Source organism: Dendrobates tinctorius, unplaced genomic scaffold, assembly GCF_039654945.1.
Source record: "Dendrobates tinctorius isolate UK_male_01 unplaced genomic scaffold, ASM3965494v1 ptg000126l, whole genome shotgun sequence".
In the NCBI taxonomy this organism is placed as follows: domain Eukaryota; kingdom Metazoa; phylum Chordata; class Amphibia; order Anura; family Dendrobatidae; genus Dendrobates; species Dendrobates tinctorius.
Genome location: NW_027361794.1, coordinates 17,412,515 through 17,439,495, shown reverse-complemented (window position 1 = coordinate 17,439,495; position 26,981 = coordinate 17,412,515). Strand labels below are relative to the sequence as shown.

At 47.3% G+C, this 26,981-nt stretch overlaps 1 long non-coding RNA gene across 1 annotated transcript; it reads left to right on the top strand.

The window, feature by feature from the left end:
* Window positions 1-17,961: 17,961 nt before the first annotated feature.
* LOC141047356 (uncharacterized) lies at window positions 17,962-26,548 on the top strand. The gene is made up of 3 exons (XR_012219780.1): window positions 17,962-18,037; window positions 19,461-19,551; window positions 25,936-26,548. It is a non-coding gene; the product is annotated as an uncharacterized lncRNA (long non-coding RNA).
* Window positions 26,549-26,981: the final 433 nt, after the last annotated feature.

Genomic DNA, 26,981 nt, shown 5'->3' with positions numbered 1-26,981 from the left:
GTTTAACCTCTGTATGCATAATATCCCCTGCTTTCTTCATATTATCGCCTGCTTGTTCTATCGCTCTTTTGATTTCTGTTCCCTGGGGAAATTCCGGGTGACCAAATAGTGGCATATGTTTAGAGATCTGGAAGGGAAGGTCGAATGCCTTCCTTACTATCTTCCAGCATACAATAGTATCCCGAAGCAATAGGGAGGATTTTACATTTTGCGGGAGTTTGGCCTGTTTTGTATGTAAGAGGGCATTTAATTTCCACGGCGCCGCCAGTTGTCTTTCCAATTGGGTATCTATATATATAATTACCTTAAATTGTCTGTCATCCACTTCCGTCTGGATGTCAACGAATCCCACAATCCACCGCGCCGATGGACCCCCCCCGCCGCTGCCTGCCCACCCACCTCTGTTACAGCCGCCAGGAAAGACCGCGGCTTGCGGCCTGTGCACAAGCCACGAGCTGCGGTCTTTCCTGCCAGCTGGCTACCGCCAGGCCTCCCCGCCGGACCCGCCGCTGCCCTCCCACCCACCTCCATCACAGCCTGTGCACAGTCCGCAAGCCGCGGTCTTTCCTGCCGGCTGACCGCTGCCAGGACCCCCCCACCGCTGGACCTGCCGCCGCTGAACCTCCCCACCACCGCCTGTACTCACATACACACATACACACACGTATTCACATACACACACTCACATACACACACACGTACTCCCATACACACACACGTACTCACATACACACACACACGTACGCACATACACACTCACGTATACACACACGTACTCACATACACACTCACGTATACACGCACATACTCACATACACACACACGTACTCACATACACACACACGTACTCACATACACACACACGTACTCACATACACACACATACACACACGTACTCACATACACACACATACACACACACGTACTTACTAACACATATATACTCAACTGAGCCACCCTGCATGTATTTACTCCATTCACTGCCAGCAAGCAGCCTGAATGATACAACTTCCCACCTCTGCTGCCTCTATTTCTCTGCTGTAATATATCCAAATGGTAATCAACTGAGCCACCCTGCAAGTATTTACTCCATTCACTGCCAGCAAGCAGCCTGAATGATACAACTTCCCACCTCTGCTGCCTCTATTTCTCTGCTGTAATATATCCAAATGGTACAACTCCATACTTCTGCTGCTTGACCATTTTGCTGCATATTTAAATGTGCTTGCTAAAGCTTTGGTATAATTCATTTGTTGCACTGTATGTAATACTTACTGCTTTAGATCTCTGACTGGGGCCTTTCTAGATCTTATCAGGTTGAAGGTGCTATAGCATTTTGCCACATCTTGGTCTAGTGCCTTTGATCATCTAACCATCCCCTGGTGTGCTGGCCCCAGCTGCCAAATTATACCCAACCATCTCCCACAATCCCTCTCTCCTGACCCTGTAGTGTGGCCTATATATGTAGTAGTTGCTAAGGGGAAGCACGCAGTGTGGGGTACAGCACGCAAGCATCCCATAAGCAAAGCATCACAGAAGATAAGCATCCAGCAAAACGGCAGTTATACATGGCATGGAATTAACATTCATCTTCTCTCTTCACACAGGTAATCAACTGAGCCACCCTGCATGTATTTACTCCATTCACTGCCAGCAAGCAGCCTGAATGATACAACTTCCCACCTCTGCTGCCTCTATTTCTCTGCTGTAATATATCCAAATGGTAATCAACTGAGCCACCCTGCATGTATTTACTCCATTCACTGCCAGCAAGCAGCCTGAATGATACAACTTCCCACCTCTGCTGCCTCTATTTCTCTGCTGTAATATATCCAAATGGTACAACTCCATACTTCTGCTGCTTGACCATTTTGCTGCATATTTAAATGTGCTTGCTAAAGCTTTGGTATAATTCATTTGTTGCACTGTATGTAATACTTACTTCTTTAGATCTGTGACTTGGGCCTTTCTAGATCTTATCAGGTGGAAGGTGCTATAGCATTTTGCCACATCTTGGTCTAGTGCCTTTGATCATCTAACCATCCCCTGGTGTGCTGGCCCCAGCTGCCAAATTATACCCAACCATCTCCCACAATCCCTCTCTCCTGACCCTGTAGTGTGGCCTATATATGTAGTAGTTGCTAAGGGGAAGCACGCAGTGTGGGGTACAGCACGCAAGCATCCCATAAGCAAAGCATCACAGAAGATAAGCATCCAGCAAAACGGCAGTTATACATGGCAGTTAGTCAGGGCAGGAGTCAGGTAACCCACACCTTGCCTTCCCCTTTAACCATGTGCTTTATTTTTATCCTCCTGTGTACCCTTGCCATCCACATTCATCACCCTATCCCCCCTCCATCACGACTCATACACATCAGCCCCTCTATACTTCCCTCTCCCATGTACAGCTCCCACACACTCCTCACCTTCCTCAGAAACCTCAGCCCATCTTGCCCAAACACATCGCAGAAAAAAACTACTTACAATTCCAACAACTATTGGCTCTTTATCTTCCTTCTCCTACTGATTTCAGGGGACATCTCCCCCAACCCTGGTCCACCATCCCCCAACCTCGACCCCTACCCTACCTCATATCGAAACCACAATAATCTGATTAACATTACTTGCACTCCCTCATCTCAATCTTTTAATTGTGCCCTCTGGAATCCACGGTCTGCTTGTAACAAGCTTCCTTTCCTACACAACTACTTTCTGAACAACTCTCTTAATCTGTTGGCCCTCACTGAAACCTGGATTCAGGATTCTGACACTGTCTCTCCTGCTGCCATTTCCTACGGTGGCTTACAATTCTCTCACTCCCCGAGACCCACAAACAGACCTGGTGGTGGAGTTGGCATACTCCTGTCCCCACAATGCACTTTCCAGGTCATCCCCCCAGTCCCATCACTCTTATTCCCTTCTTTTGAGGTCCACACCATCAGGCTCTTCCGTCCCCTCTCCCTCAGGGTAGCGGTCATATACCGGCCCCCAGGCTCACCCACCCTCTTCCTTGACCACTTTTCAGCCTGGCTGCCACACTTCATGTCCTCAGAACTACCAACCCTCATCCTGGGAGACTTCAACATCCCCATTAACAGCCCTAATTCCACATCTGCATCCCAGCTTCTATCACTAACCACCTCTCTAGGCCTCTCACAGCTTTCAACCTCTGAGACACATAAGGACGGTAACACCCTTGATCTGGTCTTCTGCCGGCTCTGTTCAATCTCCCACCTAAACAACTCACCGCTTCCACTCTCTGACCACAACATTCTCTCCTTCACGCTCACAAATCCTCGCCCACCCCAGCTCATTCCTACCTACCACACAGTCAGAAATCTACAAGCTATTAACCCTCAGACACTTTCAGATTCCCTACACTCATCTCTGTCCCCAATCTCCTTTCTTTCCTGTCCTAATCTGGCTGTTCATCACTACAATGACACTCTTAGAAGCACCCTTGACCAAGTAGCTCCCCTCACCCTCAGAACCTCCAAACACAGAGTAAAAGAGCCCTGGCTCACATCGCAAACTCAATTTCTCCAGCGATGCTCCAGGAGTGCTGAACGCCTATGGAGAAAAACCCGCACACCAGAAGACTTCATCCACTTCAAATTTATGTTAAGAACCTATAACGCTGCCCTTCACCTTGCCAAACAGACCTACTTCACCACCCTGATCTCCTCACTAGCCAACAACCCCAAGAAACTTTTTGACACTTTTCACTCCCTCCTCAGGCCAAAAGCACAAGCCCCTATCACAGACATTTGTGCTGATGACCTGGCCTCCCACTTTACAGAAAAAATAGATAATATCCGTCAAGAAATCTGCTCCCAACCACCAAGTGCTGTGACTCCCATCCCTTCCTACATCTCCCCTGGCTCACTCTCCACATTTGATCCCATAACAGAAGAAGAAGTCTCCAGACTCCTCTCTTCTTCTCGTCCGACTACATGCACTACCGACCCCATTCCCTCACATCTCCTCCAGTCTCTCTCTCCAGTCGTCACAACCCACCTAACTACAATCTTTAATCTCTCCCTCTCCTCGGGCATTTTCCCATCCTCCTTCAAACACGCCATCGTTACTCCACTACTAAAGAAACCTGCTCTCGACCCATCCTGCACAAACAACTACAGACCAGTCTCCAATCTCCCCTTCATCTCTAAACTTTTGAAACGCCTAGTTTACTCCCGCCTTACCCGTTACCTCTCCATTCACTCCCTTCTAGACCCTTCACAGTCTGGCTTCCGCCCCCTACATTCGACTGAAACTGCACTCATCAAAGTGACCAATGACCTTCTGACAGCAAAACGTAACGGTGACCACTCTCTGCTCATTCTTCTTGACCTATCTGCAGCTTTCGATACTGTTGACCACCATCTCCTACTCTCTAGGCTCCAGTCACTAGGCATTAAGGACACTGCACTCTCCTGGTTCTCTTCCTATCTCTCTGACCGCTCCTTCAGTGTTTTGTTCTCTGGCTCCACGTCATCTCCTCTTCCTCTTGCTGTCGGGGTACCTCAGGGCTCAGTCCTTGGCCCCCTTCTTTTCTCTCTCTACACGGCCCCAATTGGACAGACCATCAGCAGATTTGGCTTTCAGTACCATCTTTATGCTGATGACACACAACTATACACGTCTTCCCCCGACCTTACCCCCGCTGTACTACAGAACGCCAGTGACTGTCTGTCCGCAGTCTCCAATATCATGTCCGCTCTCTATCTGAAACTCAACCTCTCCAAAACTGAACTTCTTCTGCTCCCGCCGTCTACTAACCTCCCTAAATCTGACATTTCCTTCTCCGTGGGTGGTACCACAATAACACCCCGGCAGCAGGTGCGCTGTCTGGGTGTTATGTTTGACACCAATCTCTCCTTTACATCCCATATACAATCCCTTACCCGCTCTTGCCGCTTACACCTAAAGAACATCTCTAGAATCCGCCCTTTTCTCACTATAGAAACAACAGAAACCCTCACTGTTGCATTGATCCACTCTCGCCTGGATTACTGCAACGCTCTATTAATTGGCCTCCCCGTCACTCGACTATCCCCTCTCCAGTCCATACTCAATGCAGCAGCCAGGATGGTCCATCTGGGTAATCGGTACTCGGACGCGTCCGCTCTTCGCCAGTCCTTACATTGGCTGCCCATTCATTATAGGATCCAATTCAAAGTACTTGTTCTCACCCACAAAGCTCTCCACAGTGCGGCACCCCCTTACATCTCTTCTCTCATTTCTGTCTATCGGCCTAGCCAATCGCTGCGCTCTGCAAACGACTTTCGACTAACCTCTGCACTAATCCGTACCTCCCACTCCCGACTCCAAGACTTCTCCCGTGCTGCTCCTATCCTCTGGAATGCTCTACCCCAAGAAATCAGGACTATCCACAATTTGCATAGTTTTAGGTGCTCCCTCAAAACACACCTGTTCAGAGCGGCCTATCACATTCACTAATCAAAGTCATTCTCTGTGTAAGTGTGCGTGCGTAGCCCATTCACTATCTCCATCCATCCTTCACTCCTGCAAGATGGCTGGACCTTCATTGTAAATACACCATTGTAAATACACACCTGTACTCTGTATCTCCCTCACCTCATTGTAGATTGTACGCTCTCACGAGCAGGGTCGTCTTATTTCGTCTTATTTTGCTTTAATTATTGTATTGTTAGCGTTGTTACTTATGACTTGTGTTTTGAAACTGTTAAACTGTAAAGCGCTGCGGAATATGTTGGCCCTATATAAAGAAAGATTATTATTATTATTATTATTATTATTATTACTCACACTAGAGCCAGCAAGGCCGGTTTCTCTCCTGACAGGCTGCGGCAACCACCCCGTGCAATTCAGTTAGTACCTTTCGTATGTTTTCCACCGTCGCCCTACCCTTAACGAATCCCACTTGTGCAGGGTTCACCAGTTGGGGTAAAACTACTGCCAATCTGTCCACCATTATTTTTGACATAATCTTCTGGTCTACATAAATAAGGAAATGGGTCTGTAAGAGCAGGCCTCAAGGGGGTCCTTGCCTGGTTTGGGTATGACTTTAATATTTGTTTCTTTAGATCTTTCAGGTATGACCCCCGTTAAGAGGATGGTGTTGTAATAGTTTGTTAGCATTGGGGATTTATGTTCCCTGAGGGCCCTATAAAACTCCCCGCCAAATCCATCTGGGCCTGGTGCTTTCCCATTTTGAAGATGACTTATGGTTTGTCTCACTTCTTCTGTTCTCCTTGTATCGTGTTGTTCTTGTGTTAGTTTTGGACCAGTGACTTGTTGAAGGAATTTTCTACCTTCTGCCAAATTAGTATGTGAGGGTTTATACAATTCTTTGTAAAAGTTTTGTAGTGTTTCATTGATTTTCCTTGGGTCGGAGGTTATATTTCCCTGGGTTATATTTCCCTGGCCATCTTGTAATCTACCTATTGGACTCGCCTGCAGTCTCCCTTTTGCAATTTCCCCACTCTGTTCCCATATCTCAGCAATTCAGCCTCCTGCTTAGAGCAGAACATCTGCTCCTCCTATCCAGGTTTCAAACTCTTGTCTGGCCAGCTTCCATTGTTCTCTGTTTTGAGTTGTGGGGCTCTGCAAGAACGCTGTATATAGATTTTTAAGCTTCACACTAGAATCTGAGTAATTTTCCACTACACTTTTCTTGAGTGAGGCCACAAACATCATAATTTTGTTTCTTAGTACCGCTTTCGCTGTATTCCAGTACAAAGCGTGTTGGTTTGCATGTTCCTTGTCCCATTCAAATTCCTCCCACCAACCCCATAGTTTGTCATTAAATCCCTCATCACCTTTTGTAAGATAAGCTGGAAATTTCCATATGTAATGTGCTCCTTTTACCTGGTTATCCACCGATTCCATACCCACCTGAGCATGGTCAGATATGACAAGGTCGTGGATCTCCACTGACTTCGCTCTATTTAATAGTCTCTCCGAGATCAACAGATAGTCAATACTTAACCAGGATTGGTGGGCATGAGAGAAGTGGTAAACTCTCTATCCTCTGGAGCCAACGCTAAACATCTCTCAATCCAGTTTGTTCAAGGAAGGAGGGGAGAATAGTCTATTTTGAAGGGATCAGACTCTGGCTCTTTCTGTCCTCCTTCCCATTGTGAATCGTGTTCAAGTCTCCCCCAGTAATTATCAGAGGCGAGTTGTCCAAGACAATTTTTCTCTCCAGGTCATTAAAGAAGACTTTGCTTGGACCATTAGGTCCATATACATTGTAGATTGAATAGACTTCTCCATGCTCTACGGTGATCCAAACCCATCTTTCCTGATCATCACACTCCTGGGACAGCAGATTAAATACAAAATTACGATGGAATAGTATCACTACCCCTTCGTGTCTGCCTTGAGCTGCCGAGCCCACTACTTTCCCTACCCACAGCTTGTTGAGCCTAGAAAAATCCTCTTCCTTTAGATGAGTTTCTTGAAGCAATACAATATCTGGCGAGTACCTTTTCAGATGTCTCAGTATCTTTACTCTTTTATTCGGGGATCTTAGGCCTTTCACTTTCCACGAGATGATCTTCATAATCACTGTCACTACTGCCTATTTCCTCTTCCTTTGTTCTCCGGATTAAAGGGAGATTCTTAAGTGGTTAGAGAAGGGTAGAAAAGAAAGAAAAAAGACTCAACAAAGATATGAAAGGGGACAGAGATTAAAACCTTAAAGCAAGCAAACAGTGAGTTCTCAATACGCTGTAGTGTATTTCTAGCTTCTTACACCACTAATAGCGTTGTGGACTTTCCTTTTTTCTGAGGAAGGAAGAACCACCAAAAGAAAAAAAGGAAAAAAGAGAAAAAAAAACCTGTGGGAAGAAACATATCCCACACCAAATGTTATAAATGATTGTCACATTGCCATCTGCATCTTCTCCTCCGCCCTTGGCAGCACCTTTGCATAGCTCTTTTGCCCTCCACCCTGCCAAACCCAGGTCTCTTCCCCCAAATATGGAGCCGATGGACACTTCTGTCATCTTGGGGAGACATTGTCCTGTTGGTAGGAAAGGTGTGTGTAGTGGTGTGGGGGAGAACTGTCAAGAGCAAGATGTATATGGTGCAGTCCATTTCTCTGGTGATTCACCTGGGCTGGTCATATGTCCTCTGAGGCTTTGGTGTTGAGGGGAAGCGGTCTTCCTCATGGCCTCTTCTTTGTTCGATGTTTTTTGCATCGCGCAGTATTTTTTCCATGTCTTTTTCTGCATCATTTGGCGAGTTGTAGATGAGGGTATCACCTTCGTTTTGGAAAATCCTCAGTGTTTCCGGGTATTGCAGTGTAAAGCTCTTCTTTGCTTAATAGAGTGCTGCACATATTTTACTAAAGGCTTTCTTGCCTTTTGCCACCTCCGCGGAATAGTCTTCAAATTGTAGGACTTTCATCCTTCTCAAAGTCACTGGCCGGGAACATCTTCTGTATGCTCTCATTATGTCAAACTTATCATTATAGTCCAGGAAATTCATGATTACTTGACGTGGTCTTAATGTCCGTTCATTCGATCCTTGGTTGTGAGATCGTAGATCTGGCCCAACTCTGTTAGCCCTTTCAACAGTACAACCATGATTAATTCCCAGGGCCATTTATGGGTCTCTTTCGCAGAGTCTTTGCAGTTCAGCTGCATGGATCAACTCAGGGAGCCCCACTAGCCTTAAGTTGCTGCGCCTTGACCTGTTTTCCAGGTCCTCGACCTTCTCAGACAGGCATTTTGTTTCTGTAGTTGTCTCTTTCAACTGTGAGGAGAGCTGCACGTTATCACCCTCCAGTTGTGGGACCCTCTGCTTCAGCTCCTCTATCTGTCCTTTATGTTTGCTCAATTCCTCTTGAATGTGCAGGAGGGCCTTCCTGATAGCATGTTCCAGGGTCTTTTGGATGACTGGCATGATGCTACTTGCCACGTCAGCTGCCAGTTTGTTATAGTCTATTGTTATCAATCTTGAAGGGTCTTCCCTGCTACACTCAGGTCTTCAATGTCCTCCCTACCAAAGGTTTTCTGTTGCGAGTGTGTTGCGGTAGCATCCTCTCTTGTGGGGCTTGGGTCCATGATGTCTTCCCCCTTACTGTGGTTCCCACTGCTTGTTTGCATAGGGTTCTCCGGCTTTCGTGAGCTACGTAACATGTAGAGATCCATTTGCTGAATTGATGATGTAAATGGGGTCAGCGTCTGAGCCCTCTCTGTTGTTGCAGTTTGTCCTTTCTCCAGAGAATTATCAATTCTTATGTTTCTTGGCAACTATAGAAATATCTCTCCCTATAGCACAAAGCAGGTACTTGTAGTTCTTATTTTGGTCCACTAGGACTGCCTTGTGTGAAAAGCAGTTGCAGTTCACTGTAGTTGCAAGCAGATGTCACCATTTTTCCCAGGAGAAATGACCAGCCGACTGTGTTTAACCTCCCTTCTTGGGCCCTGTCGTTGCTGAAGAGACCTTTTTCTCTCGGCTTTTCCTGGTCGCTGTCCCACTTTTAGGGGCCCCTTTACAGGTGTTCCTGGGGGGGGGTTCTGTGTGCAGCTAGTCTCTGATTGTGCCTTTTATCACAGTGGGTTTTGTTGTGGGTTACCCTGGGGGGATATAGTAGCTCCTCCAGGCCTCACTGGGAGCAGGTGGGTGGGAAGCTGGCCAGGACCCTCCGGGGGTCTCAGGAGTGGTCCAGGAACTAGTGACTGACCTGTTTAGGTGATGTGGAGTGGGGGCCAGTGGTATTCTATCTTTTTCTTGTCTAGGTACAATCTGATTGGCTGAAACAATGAGAGGCGCTGTGATTGGATGTTCGGAATAGAACAGCCAATCACAGCGATCAGGGGGATGGACCAGGGAGGAGACAGCCCTTCTGATGATGACTTTTATGGTGAGGATGCAGGAGAGGGTTTTTGTGATGATTCTTCCATGAAGGCCATATTTGTGCAGATGTCTCTGAAGAGTACAACAATGTACCACAACTTCAGTGTCTGCTAAATCCTTCTGATGGTCTTTTACAGTCAAGCAGGTGTGGAAGGTCAGCTCACTTAGCTGCTCCACGAGGCAGACACAGGAACACATTTGGTTAAAGTCTCTGGATTGTTTATTGCATCATAAATCAAACAGCCCAAACTGGTAACAGAAACAGCCTTTCTGGCTCAAATGAAAGTAAAAAGTTCATATAAAGTCCTGCCCAGTATGGCATCCGACTTCTGGGCAACACGTATAGCAGCTCACGCAAGAGCATCAGTCTGGAGGCTTCCTTCCTCCACACAACACAGACAGAGGAAAACCAAACTGGCTGGACATTTATTTCCCCAGCCACAGCCTTGAGGTGGAGATATGTTGAGTAGACATCCCGCCCATCCCCTGAGGCCATCTTTTGCATGGCTTATCTTACTGCTTTTTGGACGAACGAGTCATTAACTTGATGTGGGGCAGGGGCGGTTTCTCTGCTGCGGACATCTCCCACCAGGAGTTCCATCTACCTCTGTTGTTGTTGGATCTGCTGCATCAGGAGTTTATTTGTCTCCTGCTGTTTCTGCTGCTGCACACAGAACTGCTGCTCCTGGTACTGCTACTGTTCACAATGCAGTTGATGTTGCTGCTTTTGAATCAAAATCAGATGCTTGATTAGCTCCTCCATTTCGTCCAACCGTTGTTCCATCTTTGTAGCCGTCTTAACCCAGGACATGCAATTTGTCCACAGTTGCTACCCGTGTTCCTCGCTTAGCTGCTCCCTGAGGTAGACACAGGAAAATGTTTGGTTTATGATGCAATAAATAAACCACCCAGAGACTTTAACCAAACAGCCCAAACTGGTAACAGAAAACAGCCTTTTTGGCCCAAATGAAAGTAAAAAGTACATGCAAACTCCTCCCCAGTATGGCTTCCATCTTCTGGGACAACACATAAAGCGGCTCTGACAGGAGCATCAGTCTGGAGGCTACCTTCCTCCACACAACACAGACAGAGGACAAAAAAACTGGCTGGCCATTTAATTCACCAGCCACACCCTTGCGGTGGAGATATGGTGAGTAGGCATCCCCATCTCTTACCTACTCACCTAGAAACCGTCCCATCTCATGGCTGATTAACACTTTCAGCACATAGCATGCTGAAGAGAAACTTATAGCTTTCTAGATCACGGAGGAAAGCAATCTTTGTGACACATATCTCCCCTCATATACGGTGCCAGTGACCCTGTCACATATTCCCCCCTCTGCCCAAAGCCGGGGGCTTTGGCACCTTCAGACACCAAACTGGGAATTCAGGAGAGGGCAACTGCGTTCCCTTTTAACTTCCCAGGTCTGTGTTCTACATGGAACCTGACATTCTGGAGGCCTAAAAACCACATAGTCACCCAGACATTCTTACCCTTTGTCTACCTTAACAATCTCAGAGAGGTATGATTGGTCACAAGTTTGAACCTTTGGCCTAGTAGAAAATACCTAATTGTATCCACGACCCATTTTATGGCTAGACACTACTTCTTGATGATGGCGTAGTCCTTTTCACATGACGAGAGCTTCCGGATCAAATACAGGATAGGATGTTCTTCTCCATTTATTACTTGAGACAGCATGGCTCCCACGCCAACTTCTGACACATCCGTCTGGACCACGAACTCTTTGCTTAAGTTTGGTGAGACCACAACCGGATGTTTACACAGCGCCCTCTTCGGCTCCTGGAACGCCATCTGTTATGATTCTGCAACCGAGGAGGATAGCCGGGGCATAGGCTAGGCAACCAGAACATCAGAAAGGTTGGTAACTAAGCAGACTGCAGTCCCCTAATCTGACAACACAACTAGAATTAGTCGTGGGACGTACCTACGATGCCCTAGGTGTCTCGGCGCAGCCAAAGAGTTAACTAAGCCTAAAGAAAGAAAGGGAAATGCTAAACTGCCCTGGAGTAGAACCCCAAAGGAATAGATAGCCCTCAAACATATATTGCCGCTGAGACAAGATGAAGCAAAAACACAGGCAGAAAATAGAGTAAGCAAATTATGGGGCCCAAACTGTCTAGATAGAACAGGACGGAAAAGAATCCTGTCTGCAATCACGCAAATAACCCTAGAAAAATCCATTTCATCTGATAAGCAAAAATACTGAGGCCACACGACCTCTCCCCCACTAGATCAGAATTCTGGTGTGAACTGGAAGCAAAGCAAAAGGCTCTGATATACCAAGGGATCAGAAACACTGAACAAACTGACATGAGCTGAAGCATATAGAACGGGGTCCAGCGCAGGTCCCCGCAGGGAACAAGGCTGAGCATACAACAGCAAAGCAGAAATCAGAGTAAAGCAAAAATGGACAAATAACTTATCTGAAAGATGCAGGACCAAGCAGGGGACAAACAGACTTCCAAAGTGCACAGGAAGAAATGAAATCACCAGCAGCAATTGAGGGAAGGATGCTCACTTAAATCTTCCCAGTCAGTAACACCTGACCTCCAATCTTCTTCAGGTGATTGACCTCCGTCAGCTAGACCAACTTCATTACCCGCTGCAACCACCAGAGGGAGCCCAAACTCAGAATCCAGGTCAAACGTGTTTACAACAGTACCCCCACCTTGAGGAGGGGTCACCGAACCCTCACCCGAGCCACCAGGCCGATCAGGATGGGCCCTGGTGGAAGGCGCGAACCAATCTCTCAGCATGAATGTCAGAAGCAAACACCCAAGAATTATCTTCCTGACCATAACCCTTCCAGTAGACCAAGTACTGGAGTCCCCGTCTAGCCAGACGAGAATCCAATACCTTTTCTACCTCATACTCCAGATTATCCTTAATCAATACAGGATCAGGGGGCGCAGCCATGGGAACTACTGGCTCCACAAACCTTTTCAACAAAGATTTATGAAAATCGTTGTGAATCTTAAATGTTCCTGGAAGAGCCAAATGGAAGGAAACAGGATTAATGATTTCCAAAATCTTATAAGGTCCAATGAACCTGTTAGGCGTCGGGTTCCGGTCGCTGCACAGCAGGAATCCCAAGCCTTGCATTGGGCAGTCTCCCATTCCTCTCCGGCCGCAGAGGAGGCTGCTCAGCAGACTCGTCGATCCAGGCGCTCTGGTCAGACCAGCTCTGTAGGTTTGGTTGCTGCTGCCACCTCTGGTCCAGCTATAGCAACGTATGCTGGTCAGCAGCAAGCTACTCCAGGGACTAAGTCCTCCTTTTGGTCCACTGAGCATGTCCGTGGGACGATCTCTCATTGGAGATCGGAGGTCACATGCTCAGGTCCTTCTCCAGCTCGGATTGGACCATCAGGAAGGTCCCGGTAGGACGCTGCTTTAAAAGAGTTGCATGGCCGCACGGCCATGCACTAGTATAGACTCTTAAGCTTAAGGTGTGTATGATGATGGATGCATGTATCTGGTGACTGACTCATTGGAAACCCCTATCCTTGGTTGTGTCTGCGTTTAGGGTCTTGGTGTTAGAGTCAGCGCCCGTCAGTGGCTAGGCTTTAGGCCACAGCGCATCCGGGTCAGCACCTCACATAGCGCCATATTGTGCCATCCAGCACTAAGCACATAGTACCGCATCTACTGCGGTGCCGAGTGCTGGTGAGTCTAGAGGGTCTCCGACCCTGTGTCTTGGGGCAGAGTCCTGTGACTTTACACCAGCGCTCACCTCGCCAAGCTCTGTGATCTTAACAGGCTTCGGCAATTATGTTCAGCGGTGGTGTGGCTCTGTGAGGCAACAGAGTCCGCCTCGTATATACCGAATGATGTTAACCCGCGTGCGTTCACTTATACTGCTATATAGTGCCCGCCATTACCGAGCAGCAGTTTCCATCTCTGCAAGGTGGACCCCGGGCTTCAAGCGCACCTAAATACCTTCTATTTTATTTGGTGCGTTCCGCCAGCCCCTAACAGTATACTAGCGCCAGGGTCTGGCTAGTAATGGTGGATGAAAGCGACTGCTGCAGTACATCCGGCAGCTGCAGGGCAGGTTGGCGGTTCTCGAGCGTTCAGCCTCAGCTGCGGACGCTACTTCGGTCGCTGTTTAGGCAGCCACGGAGGCTGTCTCCCGTGTGACCACTGCCATCCCTGTCCCTTTGTCCCGCCTCCCGCTGCCCGAGAAGTTCTCGGGCGATAGTGCTTCTTGTAGGGGTTTCGTGAGCCAGTGCTCTATACAGATGAAGCTGCTGGCAGCACGATTCCCCTCCGAGCGGGCTAAGGTGAGATTTATTCTTTCCTTCTTGTCGGGCAGGGCTTTGGAATGGGCCACACCGCTGTGGGAGGGGGGTGATCATGTGGTGCAGAGTGCCTCGCAGTTCTTGGGCACTCTGAAGCAGGTCTTCCTGGGACCGCGAGTCACCCATGACACCACGCTTCGGCTTCTGACATTGTCACAGGGCTCGTCCATGGTCAACCACTTTGCCATCCAGTTCTGGACGCTGGTCTCGGAGTTCGAGTGGCCAGATAAGGTCCTCATTCTGGAGAGGTTTGGCTGACCATGTGAAGGATGCTCTGGCCACCGGGGAGATTCCCGCTACACTGGAGGAGCTTATCACCGTCTCCACCCGTATAGACCTTCGCTTTGCCGAGCGAGGCTTGGAGCGGTCCCTGTGTAGGCAGAGGTTTAGGGTGGCACCCAGCTTTGCTAAACTTCTGGAACCTCCCGCTCGGGCGTCCGAGCGTCAGGGGGCTTCCTGTGAGGGATCCAGGCCCCGATCCGCTCGAGCCCCTGTGATCTGTCATGGTTGCCGGCAGTCCAGTCACCTTGCCAACCGGTGCCCACAGCGGCTGGGAAAACACTCGCGCCTAGTGGCCGTAGGAGGCATCTCACTAGAATCCGTGGGATTTTCCTCCAAGTTGTCCTTTAAGGGGACACTTGAGTTTGGTTCTTCCACTCTGGCAGTGGAGATTTGCGTGGATTCTGGAGCAGAGGGCAATTTCATGTCATCTGCCTTCGTTCAACGGCACGCAATACCACTGTTTATGTTGTCTAAGCCAGGCACCGTCAGAGTAGTGAACGGCGTGACTCTGCCCTCACAGATTACCCACCAAACCGCTCCACTGATACTCTCGGTGTCTCCATCTCATCAGGAGATAATTTCCCTCCTTGTCATGCCCGAGGGTATCGACCAGGTCCTTCTAGGGGTCCCCTGGTTGCGGTATCACTCTCCCCATATAGAGTGGTCCTCCGGGAGAATTTTTGGTTGGAGTAAGTCATGTGAGGGTAGATGTCTGAGGGAGTGCGTCCAGGTTGCCTCCACTGAAGTCCCCGCAGATCTTTCCTCACTCCTCAAACACTATCGACAGTATGCAGACGTGTTCTCCAAAAAGGTGGCGGAGACCCTTCCACTGCATCGCCCCTATGACTGTCCTATTGACCTCTTGCCGGGTGCTGAGCCTACCCAGGGTCGAGTCTACCCCTTATCTCTCCCGGAGACAGAAGCCATGTCTCAATACATCAGGGAGACTCTGGCAATAGGATTCATTAGGAAGTCAGTGTCACCAGCGGGCGCGTGATTTTTCTTCGTCCAGAAGAAGAATGGAGAACTGCGTTCCTGCATCGATTACAGGGGTCTTAACGCTATTACCGTTAAGAACAAGTATCCTCTGCCCCTGATATCTGAACTGTTCGATAGACTACGGGGAGCGAGAGTGTTTGCTAAACTTGATCTGCAGGGGGCTTACAACCTGATTCGCATCCGTGAGGGGGACGAATGGAAGACGGCCTTTAACACCAGGGATGGGCACTACGAATACCTGGTGATGCCCTTCGGCCTCTGTAATGCTCCTGCCATCTTCCAAGACTTTGTGAACGTCATCTTCCGGGGTATGCTCACCACTCATCAGTTGAAGTCTAACTGGATGATATCCTCATCTACTCTCCAGATATTGACTCCCACTGGAGAGATGTTTGCAAAGTTTTCGACCTCCTGCGGGCACACTCCCTCTATGCCAAGTTGGAGAAGTGTGTGTTTGAGCAGGAGTCCTTGCCGTTCCTGGGCTATATCATCTCCGCCCAGGGACTGGCCATGGATCCTGCCAAGCTACAGGTGGTGATGGATTGGCAGGAACCCCATTCTCTCAAAGAGGTGCAGCGCTTTATGGGGTTCATAAATTACTATCGCAAATTCATCCCCCACTTCTCGACTTTGGTAGGCCCCTTGATGGCCCTCACAAAGAAGGGTGCAAATCCCAAGTTGTGGTCAGAACCTGCCTCCAAGGCTTTCTCCTACCTTTTAGACCCATTTCGCTAGTGCTCCCATTCTACATCGCCCCAATGTAGATAAACCATTAATTCTGGAGGTGGATGCCTCTTCCGTCGGTGCTGAAGCGGTCCTATTCCAGAAGGACACGCAAGGTCGGAAGCACCCATGCTTTTTCTTCTCTAAGACCTTCACACCGGCGGAGAAGAATTATTCCATCAGGGACAGGGAGTTGCTAGCGATGAAGTTGGCCTTCTCGGAGTGGAGACACCTCCTGGAGGGGGCTCGCCACCCTTTTCAGGTGTTCACTGACCACAAGAACCTGGTGTATTTGCAGACGGCCCAGCGGCTAAATTCTTGCCAGGTCAGATGGTCCCTGTTCTTCTCTCGGTTCCATTTCACCCTCCATTTCCTATCCGGTGAGAAGAATGTCAGGGCCGATGCTCTCTCCCGCTCCATGGTGTCATAGGAGGAGGAGGAGGAGCCTTGGCTGCTCGTCCCGTCCGAGAGCCTGAGGACCATGGCTCTGGTTGCATTTGAGTCAGTACTTCCAAGCAAGACATCTGTCCCTGCTCGTCTGAGACCAGAGGTCCTCTCTTGGGCTCATTCGTCCAGGGTGGGTGAACATTTCGGACAAAACGGACCTCTGAGCTTCTGGCGAGGACGTACTGGTGGCCGCATATGGCCCGTGACGTCAGGGACTTTATTCAGGTGTGCGTCTCTTGCGCCCAGAATAGGTCTTCTCGGAAGCTGCCCGCTGGGCTACTTTACCTTCTGCCGGTAGCGGACAGGCCCTGGGAGATGGTTGGTATGGACTTTGTGGTGGGACTGCCCAAGTCCAGTGGCAGCATGGTCATTTGGGTTGTCACCTACCACTTCTCCAAGATGGTGCACCTGGTACCTCTCTCCCGGTTACCTTCTGCACGGGGCCTGGCAGTTTTGTTTATTAAGTACGTTTTCATGCCGGATAAGATTGTCAGCGTCCGAGGTCCTCAGTTTGCGTCTCGGTTTTGGAGAGAGTTCTGTTCCCTGCTCAGCATTGAGCTAAATCTCTCCTCGGCCTATCATCCCGAGACGAACAGGTTGGTAGAGAGAGCCAACCAGACCCTGGTCACATATCTGTGACATTTTGTCTCGGCCAGGCAGGATGACTGGGCATCCTTGCTGCCATGGGCGGAGTTCGCTTTGAACAACGCTATGGCCGACTCCACCGGTCAGACCCCATTCCTCCTAAATTACGGCCAGCATCCGTGCGTCCCATTGCCCATGTCATCTACCGACTCTAGGGTGGCAGACTGGGCAGTGGAGGCACGTGACATTTGGGATCGCACTCAGGATGCTATCCGGGCCTCCAAGGAGAGAATGAGGATCTCCGCTGATGCACACCGGCGCCCTGCTCCGACCTTTGCCCCTGGCGACTTAGTGTGGCTTTCTGCCCGAAACATCAGGCTGCGGGTTGAGTCCGCTAAGTTCGCAGCTAACTATATTGGCCCCTTCAAGGTCCTTGAGCAGATCAACCCTGTGGTCTACCGTCTGGCCCTTCCACCACACCCCTTCCACCACACTTAGCTATCGCTGACACTTTCCGCGTGGCCCTCCTTAAGCCTGTTCACATGTTCCGGTTCTCCAAGTCATTTGCCGGGACATCAGACCTGTCTTCGATCGATCTCCCTCCTCTGCCACCACGCCGCTATGGGCCCCTGAGAAGGCAGTGGGGGGCCCCCCGATGCCAGCAGTGGGCTTACAGCCAGCAATGTCATCCTGAGTTAATCTGTGCGCACAGGACCTGTGATGAGGTCACACGAGGGGCGGAGTCAGGGGGTCACATGATCAGGGACTTCAGTGGCTGGCTGCAGGACTCTGCTGTGCTGGTTGTCATGCATTGGTGCTGGATAAGGTGAAGTTTATGTGTGGGGTCGGGAGGGGTTTACAGCCAGGTGGATGTAGCAGAGCTGTGTGTGTATGAGGTGTACAGAGCGGAGCCGTGTGTGTAGAAGGTGTACGAAGCGGAGATATGCATGTATGAGGTGTACGGAGGAGCAGAGCCGCGTATGTATGGGGTGAGCGGAGCCGTTTGTGTACAAGGTGTACGGAGCGGAGCCGTTTGTGTACAAGGTGTACGGAGCAGAGCCGTTTGTGTACAAGGTGTTCGGAGCGGAGCTGTTTGTGTACAAGGTGTAGGGAGCGAATGGGGGGTGCTGCCTTATACTACAGTCTGCCTATAGGGGATGGGGGGTGCCTTATACTACAGTCTGCCTATGGGGGGAGTGCTGCCTTATAATACAGGCTGCCTATAGGGGGGTTGGGGGGGTGCTGCCTTACATTACAGTCTGATTAGGGGGGGCTGCAATATACTATTGAGCCTGCCCATGGGGGGGCTGCATTATACTGTAGAGTCTGCCTATGGGGGCTGCATTATACTATATTGAGGACTATCTGGTGTATTATACTATATGGAGGCTATCTAGGGGGCCATCATACAATGTGGAGATTATTGAGGGGGCCATCATACAGCGTTGGAGCCATCATTGGGGGATACTAAGGGGTCAGTATGTATACAGTGAGGGGGCATATTACTGTGTATAGGGGAGCTGTACAGGGGGGGACTCAGGACATTAATAAATGTAAAGTGGGCACTTATTGTTATAGGGGAACTCAGGTTACAGTCACTGTCAAACGGGGCACACAGAGGGCAATATTACATTCTAGGAGACAATATGTGGGCACTGTTTTTTAGGGCAATTGCACCCAGCATTACTATATTATAGAGGGATGCTTTAGAATTTAGAGGTCACACAGAACCACACAGTAGGTGCAGTAATAGGGACACATACAGCTGCAGCGGCTCAGTATTGGGGTATCAGGTGCAGTAATAGGGACACATGGCAGCACCAGCTCAGCATTGGGGTATCAGGTGCAGTAATAGGGACACATGGCAGCAGCGGCTCAGCATTGGGGTATCAGGTGCAGTAATAGGGACAAATACGGCAGCAGAGGCTCAATATTGGGGTATCAGGTGCAGTAATAGGGACACATACGGCAGCAGCAGCGGCTCAGTATTGGGGTATCAGGTGCAGTAATAGGGACACAAATGGCAGCAGCGGCTCAGTATTGGGGTATCAGGTGCAGTAATAGGGACACATACAGCAGCAGCGGCTCAGTATTGGGGTATCAGGTGAGTAATAGGGACACATACGGCAGCAGCGGCTCAGTATTGGGGTAGCAGCAGGATGAGGAGTTTGTGCAGGTTGGGGATAGGATAGATGGTGATGGGGCTGGAATATGAGAAGTGAAACATGTCTTTGTTGTATTCTCTGTAGCAGAGTCGTGGCTGGAGAAGTTGTCATGTTGTTCTGGGCCAGATGGAAAAGACGTGAGAAGTGGACGATTCCATCAGAAAGAACGTCAGCGGTAAGGCACTATCTGTAACTGTGCAGTAATTACTTGTATGTTTTGTAGGACTGGTATTTACCACTGACCATGTAATATCCATGTTGGTCTTTAAATTGAGATTATTTTTAGTAACAGCGCAGTCATCTTCTACATCCACTATTAAGGTGCGTCACCGAGTTGTAATCAAAGTTACCTAGTTAGGGGCCCACTCAGAAGTTTCGCCCCCCCTAAAGCAAAACCCTAGCTACGCCTCTGAGTATTAGCATACAGCAATTAACCTATAAAAATACAGAAAAAACGGAAACTACATATATGTCCGTATCTACGTGGCATGGAAAGAAGCACAATAGCACATTCATCAGAGTCATACACAATAATACACCCCCGGGTCTCATATCTCATATCTTGTTCAGACTGGAGCAGTCTGGTTTTATTACAGCCATGGACTTTACTCTAGTTAAGTTACAGAATTTATCTCGCAGACAACAAGATGGATTGACCAGCATAAAAATGGAGCCTTTAGTTTTGATCTTAGTTTAGCCCTTCACAGAGGGACTCCGACCCTGTGTCTTGGGGCAGAGTCCTGTGACTTTACCCCAGCGCTCACCTCGCCGAGCTCTGTGATCTTAACAGGCTTCAGCATTTATGTTCAGTTGCGGTGTGGCTCTGTGAGGCAACAGAGTCCGCCTCGCTTACACCGGGTGACGCAAACCCGCGTGCGTTCACTTATTATACCGCTATATAGTGTCCGCCATTACTGAGCAGCAGCTACCATCTCTGCACGGTGGACCCCGGGCTGCGAACGCACCTAAATACCTTCTTTTTTATTTGGTGCGTTCCGCCAGCCCCTAACCGAACCTTGGCTTGAATTTTGGAGACGCAACTTACATAGGAATATTTTTTGAGGATAACCACACCATGTCACCCACTTTAAACCGGGGACCAATAGTCCTATGCCGGTTGGCAAACCGTTAGGCCTTCTCCTGAGAATGAGACAACTTATCCACTACTTGATCCCAAATCTGCTGCATTCTCTTTACCACAGAATCTACACCTGGACAGGCCGAAGCCTCCACCTGTCCTGAAGAAAACCGAGGGTGAAACCCAAAGTTGCAGAAAAAAGGAGACATCAAAGTGGCAGAACTAGCCCTATTATTTAGAGCAAATTCAGCCAAGGGCAAAAAGAGACCCAGTCATCTTGCTCAGCAGAAACAAAACATCTCAAATTTTGAATTTCCAAAGTCTGGTTTGCTCTCTCAGTCTGCCCATTGGTCTGAGGATGAAACGCAGAGGAGAAGGACAACTGAATACCCAGTTTAGAACAAAAAGTTCTCCAAAATCTGGAAACAAACTGGACTCCAGACACAATGTTCTCAGGAATGCCATGCAAACAAACAAACCACCTGTTGTAAAAACAAGGGCACCAACTCGGAAGAGGATGGCAACTTCAGCAATGGTACAAGATGGACCATCTTGGAGAATCTATCACAGATCACCCATATAACAGTCATTCTCTGAGAGACAGGGAGGTCGGAAATAAAATCCATTGAGATATGGGTCCATGGCCTCCTGGGCACCGGCAGTGGCATTAACAATCTACTAGAACAAGAACAGGGCTTGAACCGAGAAAAAGTCCCACAGGACTGCACAAAATTCCTGACACCACGAGATAAGGCAGGCCACCAAAAAGACCGACTCACCAAATCTCTGGTACCAAAAATACCCGGATGACCAGCCAACGCGGAGCAATGAATTTCAGACATCATTCTTCTCCTCCATTGGTCTGGGACATACAATTTCCCCATTGGGCATTGTTCAGGTTTGTCCTCCTGAAATTCCTCCAAGGCAAGTCTCAAATCGGGTGAAATAGCGGAAAGAACCACACCCTCATTTAGAATAGTAGTAGGCTCAGTCACATCAAATGAATCCGCAAAGAAACTCCTAGAGAGGGCATCCGCCTTAATATTCTTAGTGCCCTGAAGAAAGGAGACCACAAAATTAAAACGTGTGAAAAACAAGGCCCACCTAGCCTGTCTAGGATTCAATCGCTTGGCTGATTTAAGACAGATCAAGTTCTTGTGGTCGGTGAGGACCACAACTTGATGTCTGGCTCCCTCCAACCAACGTCTCCACTCCTCAAACGCCCACTTCATAGCCAACAATTCCCGATTCCCCACATCATAATTACGTTCAGAATGGGGAAAATTTTCGAGAAAAGAAGGCACAAGGGTTCATCTTAGAGGTTACCAGATCTTTTTGAGACAAAACAGCTCCTGCACCAATCTCAGAAGCATCTATCTCCACCTGAAATGGGAGAGAAACATCAGGTTGCCATAGAACAGGAGCAGAAGTGAATCTCCGCTTAAGCTCCTGAAACTCCAAAACTGCTTCTGGAGACCAATTCACCACATCAGTGCCCTTTTTGGTCAAATCCGTCAGTGGTTTCACAATACCAGAAAAATTACTTATGAATTTACGGTAAAAATTAGCAAAACCCAAACATTTCTGGAGAGCCTCCAAGGAAGTGGGCTGAACCCAATCATAAATGGCCTGGACCTCAACTGGGTCCATTTCAATAGCGGAAGGGGACAAAATGAATCCCAAAAACAAAATTTTTTGTACGCCAAAGAGACATTTTGATCTAGAACTACTGATGGAGTCATTTTGACTCCTTTCGTTTTTTATTTCTCTTCTGTGACTACATTTTTCAGAATTCCGGCTTGAAACTCGGTGACTTTTCCTCAAATATGATGTGAAAAAAGATTTTGTGAGAATAAATAATTTTGGTGAAAAATTTGTGCGTTTTTTTCAAAATTTACCAAGAACTACTGAAGGGAGTCATTTTGACTCCCTACTATATTTTGAGGTCCTTTTGTCACTAAATGTTGCTATAAAGTTTTGTGCATAATTTTTTCACTCTGTCTTATTTACCCTGATGTTCATATAGATGTAGTTCAATTTACATGTCAACTTTTCACATTTTCCTTGTGTTTTACCTGCTTGTATTACTGTGTAATACTGAACAAAATAGCTTGTTTACTCTAGGCTCTTATCTTATCAGATTTGATGAGAAATCTACTCGATCGGAGAGACTGCAAACGGACAAGTTTGCTCTATTTTCTACTGTGTGGGACAGGTTTATTGAAAATTGTATTGCGTGTTACAAACCTGGCCCATACATAACGGTGGATGAGCAACTTTTCCCAAGCAAAACTAGGTGTCCATTCACGCAGTACATGCCTTCCAAACCAGATAAATATGGCCACAAATATTGGCTAGCTGTTGATAAGGAGAGCAAATATCTGGCAAATGGCTTCCCTTATCTAGGCAAAATATGACACACGCCGTGCTGAGGACTGTTTAGCTGACCATGTGGTAATGAAGTTATTGGACCCGTTTTTGAAAAAAGGTCGCAATGTTACAACCGATAATTATTTTACTTCAGTAAAATTAGCTAAACAGCTAAAAAGCAAAGGAACAACCATCGTGGGAACACTGAACAAGATAAGGCGAGAAGTGCCTAAAGAAATAAAATCCATGAAAGAGGAATTGTACAACACTAAAGTGTTTAGAAATGAAGACAATTTTACACTTACAGTATATCAAGGAAAGCCCAACAAAAATGTTGTCATTTTGAGTTCCGTCCATCCAGATGTTGTTGTTGCGTCTGATTCCGCTAAAAAAACTCCAGAAACGGTAAAGTTTTACAATGAAACAAAATATGGAGTAGATGTAGTGGATCAGATGGCACGAAAATATACCACACGAACATGCACAAGGAGATGGCCTGTTCATGCATTTGAAAATGCTTTAGACTTTGCGGGTATAATTGCATGGATAATATTCAAGGAGATTACCCACCAAAAAATGTCACGCAAAGCATTTTTGCAAACGCTTGTGAGAGAGTTGAGTGGTCCTTATGTCACAGATAGGGAAAAGGGTTCCACGTCCCAAGTTTCTACATGCTCAGAAGTGATGGTTCAAACAAAATTTTGCCAGATCAAAGAAAAGTGCAAGAAAAATAGATCTGTCGGCAATTGTAAGACTTGTGGTAAGTCTTTGTGTGGGCAATGTACTGCCATAAATCAAAGGCAATGCCTAAAATGCGAAACACCAAATGTTTAGAAGGTGAATTCTGCGCCATATTTTCATTTTTATGCTCCTCCACCTACATTTTCTCTGCTTTTTGTTCTTCAGTTGTTGTTTATATGTGTGCACTTGAATAAAAAAAAATGTTTGAAAAACGTCTATTATAATTATTGTTATTTTCTGTAGAAAAATAAGAAAAGCAGAAAAAAAACAATCAAAAGCATTACTGTTGGATCTCACAATAATAATACATTACAAAAAATATAATTATTAATAAATAACCACAAATGAAACTCTAAAAATAAACGAAAACAAGCAAGGAGTCAAAATGACTCCTTTCAGTAGTTCTAGGCGGGGTCACGAGTCCAGTAGTCCTAGTGTTAACATACAGAGCATTTTCTCTCAAAATCCGGAATACAATCCGAACATGTTCCATATGAGAATCCCAATCATTGGAAAAAATCAAAATATCATCCAAATAAACGATCAAAAACTTGTCTACATAATCCCGGAAAATATCGTTCATGAAAGATTGGAAGACAGAAGGGGCATTAGTGAGCCCAAAAGGCATCACTAGGTACTCAAAATGCCCCTCAAGAGTATTAAACGCCGTCTTCCATTCATCACCGTGCTTGATGCGATTAAGATTATACGCCCCCCTAAGGTCAAACTTGGTAAACCAACTAGCACCTTTCACTCTGGAGAATAAATCAGAAATCAGGGGTAATGGATACTGATATTTAACAGTGATTTTATTAAGGAGACGATAATCAATACATGGCCTTAATGAGCCATCTTTCTTGGCCACAAAGAAAAAGCCGGCACCTAAAGGTGAAGAGGACGGTCTGATATGATCCTACTCCAATGACTCCTTGATATAAGCATAGCATCATGTTCAGGTATAGATAAGTTGAAAGGCCGACCCTTGGGAAATTTACAACCGGGCGCTAACTCGATCGCGCAATCATAACTCCTATGAGGAGGCAAAGACGCAGACTTACTCTCACTAAATACATCAGAAAAATCAGCCAAATAGTCAGGAACATCATGAGACTGGGGAGAGGTGGAGAAACCAGTAGTGTCACTAAGCACTCATTGACAACCCCAACTCACCACAGACATAGATTTCCAATCCAGAACAGGATTATGGGTCTGCAACCAAGGAAAACCCAGTACAATAATGTCATGTAAATTATGCAACACCAAAAATGTACAACTCTCTTGGTGGTCCGGAGCTACCCGCATTATCACCTGAGTCCAAAACTGGGGTTTATTCTCAACCAAAGGGGTAGCATCGATCCCCGTTAAAGGAATAGGAGTCCGCAGGGGTACCATGGGAAAACCACAATGTTTGGCAAAGTCAAAATCCATCAGGTTCAGGGCTGCTCCTGAATCAACAAAAACCTTAGCAGAAAATGAAGACAAGGAGCAGATCAAATAAACCGCCAAAAGGAATTTAGGCTGTACACTGCACAAAGCAAATGAGTGAGCAAAACGTTTTTCTCGCTTAGGGAAGACGGAAATAATATGAGAGGCGTCCCCACAAAAGAAGCACAACTCATTACGCCTTCTAAGTTCTTAACGTTGCGCCCTGGACAAAACTCTATCACACTCTCGCATAGTTTTACGTTTACGTAAACGTCGATCAATTTGAATGGCTAATGACATAGAGTCATTAAGATTGGAGGGGACAGGAAATCCCACCATAATATCTTTTACGGTTTCTGCCAGACCCTTCCGAAAAAGAGCCGCTAGAGCGTCATCATTCCATTTAGTAAGGACTACCCACTTTTGGAATTTCTGACAATATAACTCTGCTGTTTCCTGACCCTGGTTCAATGCCAGTAAAGTTTTCTCAGCTTGATCAATTACATTAGGTTCATCATACAACAACCCCAGAGCCTGAAAAATTGCATCCACATTAGCCAGAATAGGATCCCCAGGTGTCAGGGAAAAAGCCCAGTCCTGAGGGTCACTGCGCAACAGAGAGATGACAATTTTAACCTGCTGCACCGAGGTCCCCGAGGACTTAGGGTTCAAGGCAAAAAACAGTTTACAATTATTCTTAAAGTTCAAAAATTTAGACCGATCCCCAGAAAATAAATCAGGAATAGGTTCTACAGCAGACGATTGAGCAAGATAGGCAGAAATTCCCCGAACTTCAGCAGCAAGCTGCTCAACACGATCGGACAATTGCTTAGTCTCCATTACAGAAAAAATCCTCCTATGGCCCCCAGAGAAAAAGAGGAAAAAATATATAAAAAATTCTGACACTTTTTTTTTTTTTTTTTTTACAATTCTCTCCTTCTTTAGAGTTCCCTAGGATCTATAGTGTGGGCTGGTGATTCTGTTATGATTCGGCAACCGAGGAGGATAGCCGGGGCATAGGCTAGGCAACCAGAACACCAGAAAGCTTGGTAAGTAAGCGGACTGCAGACCCCTGAACTGACAACACAGCTAGAATTAGTCGTGGGACATACCTACGATACCCTAGACGCCTCGGCACAGCCAAAGAGTTAACTAAGCCTAAATAAAGAAAAGGAAACTCTAAACTGCCCCGGAGTAGAACCCCAAAGGAATAGATAGCCCCCAAACATATATTGCAGGTGAGACAAGATGACGCACAAACACAGGCAGAAAATAGAGTAAGCAAATGATGGAGCCCAAACTGTCTAGATAGAATAGGACAGGAAAGAATACTGTCTGCAATCACGCAAAAAACCCTAAGAAAAATCCAACACATCTGATAAGCAAAAATACTGAGGCCACACGACCTCTACCCCACTAGATCAGAATTTTGGTGTTAACTGGAAGCAAAGCAAAAGACACTGATATACCAGGGGATCAGAAACACTGAACAAACTGACATGAGCTGAGGCATATAGAACGGGGTCCAGCACAGGTCCCCGCAGGGAACAATGCTGAACACACAACAGCAAAGCAGAAATCAGAGAAAAGCAAAAATGGACAAATAATTTATCTGAAAGATGCAGGACCAAGCAGGGGACAAGCAGACTTCCAAAGTGCACAGGAAGAAACAAAATCACCACCAGCAGTTGAGGGAAGATTGCTCAGTTAAATCTTCCCAGTCAGTAACACCTGACCTCCAATCATCTTCTTCAGGTGTCTGACCTCTGTCAGCTAGACCAACTATATTACCCACTGCAACCACCAGAGGGAGCCCAAACTCAGAATCCATGTTAAAGTGTTCGCAACAGCCATCTCTGTGTCATCAGTCCATTTAACTATCGTCGATTTGATGCCTGTAAGAAGTTCCATCAATGTTGCGGCTATTATAGTGAAACTCAGAATAAATCGCCGATAGTACCCCACAATTCCAAGAAACGCCCTCACTCGCT